Here is a 3956-nt window from a genome sequence, read left to right as displayed (position 1 = left end):
GTTTAAAAAAAGAAAATAGCTGATTATTCTCTCAAGTCAACTAAATGTGTCAACTTTTTAGATTAATCAGAAAATGTTTTTTAATATTCTTCTTTTGAACACATCTGTAACCATATTTAAAAAACACAATTGCTTAATTTACTGTTTTGATGATTTCTGTACTCATTCAAGTTTAATTTAATTACTCCAAGTGTCCCCTGTAGCAGGGAAAAAGACCACTAGAATCCCAGAAGGTGATTCTGTAGTAGACAAGTTATAGGAATAATCTTTTGAACTGTTGCTCAAATAAATATAAAAGAAAAAAAAAAGACTTCATCATCAGAAGTATTAAGGTGTTTAATATTTGATCACTCAGCCACATTGTCATGTTAACCCACCTGTATGATTGTGAGCGGCAGTTGTCATCAGAAATGAGAAAAAAGACAAACGATGGAGAACAAAGGGCAGGGAATACAGACGAAACTGAGAAAAGAAACAAGTGGGAAAAAAGAAGAGACATAAACACAGATATTTTTGAAATATAAGAAAGAACAGAGACTGGCTGACATTGATTTTGGACCAAATCCAATTCATCTCCTCCTTACACTTTTCTCTCTCCTTGCACATTCACATGGACTGTCCGCTACATTAAAAAAACATTATACAAGCACCTAGCATTATGTGGGAGTGTGTTAAAAAGACTCCACACATTAAATTCCCAATGTTTCTTTTCAAAGAACTGTAATTCAATCAGTTTTGTTTTTTTACAGATTATTTTTAAATATGTACCATTCTCAGAGTCTATGGAGTAGTGTCCTTTTGGGTTCATTGCAAAATACATGATGCTATGTCAATAAATACAAATGAAAGAAAAAAGAACCGAGATAGGCTATAACTTCTCGTTATAACTTACAGAATATAGCCTACAGATCGTTTATGCGGATAGCTCACCAAACTGACCAAAACAACTTTTTACATTACAAAACAGTGCTGTACTGTCAAACTTTGAAGGTTTTGTTCTTTCCCAACATTTGTAACTTCATTCTCCAATGGCAATAGTGCCAACCTGCTCCTTCTCTTGTGGTCTAAAACATATTATAAGCCCAGTGACAACTCTTCAGTTAAAATACAGATCTCTTACATTCGAGACCTCACGACTAGCTGCCCATTTTAATCCAACATTACTCCTGTTTAAAAGTCTGCTGATTTAAAAAACAACAAATAGCTATCACCTAACATTGGTGGAGGTTTCCTGCAAGAAGAGAGAGAGTTACAGAATAGGTATGAAAAACTGACTGTTAAGAAATGTAGCGTGAAAAATACATCCTTATTCACACATTAAGGTTTGCATAGCTCACACATACTATAGGTGGATGACAGATGGACAACCAGATGGGTAGAAAAATACAGAGACACTGAAAGAACGATGAACACAATTATCTGTAAAAATAAAAATAAGGAAAAAATATACAGTTAGTTTAATATTTGTTCCAGCTATGACACAGTTCATTTTTAGTCTATACCACCTGTTTTTGCCTGGATATGAAGTTACTATGAACCACTTGAATCAGTGATTATTCTAATACATATAATAAATTGATAAAAGCATTAGATTGTGTGTGTTTAACAGTTCCAGACATTTTTAGACATTTCTTAGCAGATTCGCCCACAATAAACACCTTCCTCCACTATTACTAAGATAAACTACATCAGTTTAAAACATACTGTTTGTGCTGCCTGTGCTCAACGTGAACATCTTCCAAGAGATATTTTACAAAGCATGTAAAAGACATTTGTCCATTTCATGTTTTGCCTCATCAGAGCATGAAATGGACACCCATGCAGAACTTGTAGTAAGTTGCAGTAAGCTGCACAAATAGTTTGTTTCAAGCCTGTTTCAAGCACCCTGGAGTGTACTTCATAAGTCTTTCTATTTAAAGCCAAGAAATTGTCTTTAAATATATCATCTCCACCTGCTGGTAATGCAACTTCTGCGTGCAGTTTTGCAGTTTTTACACTGGTGTACATTGGTCTTACCACTCGACTACACTTCTCCAGTCCTAATGAAAGTCCGATCACATGGGGGAGAAAGAATCACAACTCACAAAATTTTATTTTGTGAGTTTCAGTAGATTTTCTCTTTATACCTAATGTGATCAGCTGAGCAGTGCTGCTGCTGTTGCTCTGATGTTTATTGCTCTTAGTGGATTTACACAGTTTACTAATTACATTTCCATTTCATCACATGCCACTGAGCAGTCTTTACCATTAAAAATAACCTCTCTTCTTCCTCTCCTGTCCTGTCTTTCTTATATATTTCTCTATCTCTCAGTAAAGTTATTGCTCACACATCTGGGAAATACAGCGGCTGTACTTTTAGGTAACTGCAGTCAGACAGTTTGCGTTCTTGCTGATATGTGTTGAGCTGATAGTAACATTGCATTTGAAATTATCTGCCACTTAAAAAAAACCACTGTACTCTGCACTCGCTCCCACTACTCCCACTATAAGAAAAACCACTATTCCTGTCCAATTCAAGCCCTGAGTATAGCATTATAAATGATGCACAAAATATGTTTTTCTGCAATAAACACTAGTGATGGATACACCAATATGTTGTGTAAATATTTAAAAAAGGTGCCAGAAAAATAAATAATCAATAATAAAATAATCAAGTAAAGAGCAGATACCCAAAAGTTCTACTTATATCCAGTAAAGAAGTATTTGTCTTTTGGTGCTTCCCACCTCTGATTAGAGCTGAGCAGTAGTTTTCAGTAAGTTTTGTTTCCTCTCAGCTGTCTGAATCAATAGGCTGTGCATATTATTTAACTTTTTTTCTGCATTAAACAAAGTGCGGATATGATCAGAAGATGTAGACTTCGTCAATCAGAGGTACAATTAAGTTATAAAGCAAGCTACATCTTTTGAAAGGTTTCAAAACTTAAAAAAAAATGCAAATAAAGCAGTAGCCCTTGGCTTTCTCTGCCAGTCATTGGATTCTCAGTTGGCGGTAAAGGCTAAAGGTTATGTTTGTGTAAGAAGGCGACTTGTCCTTTGGGACTCGTGGTATGATGGGTATGTCAGTGGTATATATTTCTCATGGCCTAAATTTCACCTCTAGTCAAAGACGTTTCCTTTCAGTGTTTAAACAAAAGGACTGAATTTCAGTATTGGATTACAGATGATTTAACTTAATGGGTATCTTTGGGTCAGCATGTACCATATAAGTTAACAAGAACATAACCTTAGTTATGTTTATTGGCATTGATTTATAAAGGTATGCACATGATTTGATAATGGTCAGAGTAAAGACGGACTACAATTACCTTCGTCGGTTTTAAGATCCACATCAAATATCCCATAGCCTCTCTTAGTACAGATTAATATGACTCTCACTGGAGTGAAGTAGTCAGAGTGCCTTGACCTTGTAAGAGGATATTATCCTCTACGAAAATGGGGTCCAGCACTGTATTCAGTGTTCAATAATTCAAGATTATGGACACATTCTTGCACCAGTCTTTAGATTACTACGCTGTACACATTTTTCTGTTATACTTTTTTTTAATATACCTTTATTTCAAACTATGCTTTTTTTACTGTCATTAAATCCATTTGGTTGTCTTTTATTTGATGCTTTTGGCAATGAAATCAAATCATTTGGGTCTCGTTATGATTTGTTTTATATTTACCCTTTCACTGTTATGCACACACACTGCCAGCTTTGTTATCACTGAGCATACAGGGAGTGCAGAATTATTAGGCAAATGAGTATTTTGTCCACATCATCCTCTTCATGCATGTTGTCTTACTTCAAGCTGTATAGGCTCGAAAGCCTACTACCAATTAAGCATATTAGGCGATGTGCAACTCTGTAATGAGAACGGGTGTGGTCTAATGACATCAACACCCTATATCAGGTGTGCATAATTATTAGGCAACGTCCTTTCCTTTGGCAAAATGGGTCAAAAGAAGGACTT

This window comes from Pundamilia nyererei, unplaced genomic scaffold (genome assembly GCF_000239375.1).
Source record: "Pundamilia nyererei isolate P.nyererei 1_Seehausen unplaced genomic scaffold, PunNye1.0 scaffold00054, whole genome shotgun sequence".
NCBI lineage: Eukaryota > Metazoa > Chordata > Actinopteri > Cichliformes > Cichlidae > Pundamilia > Pundamilia nyererei.
Note: the sequence above shows the minus strand (reverse complement) of the source record.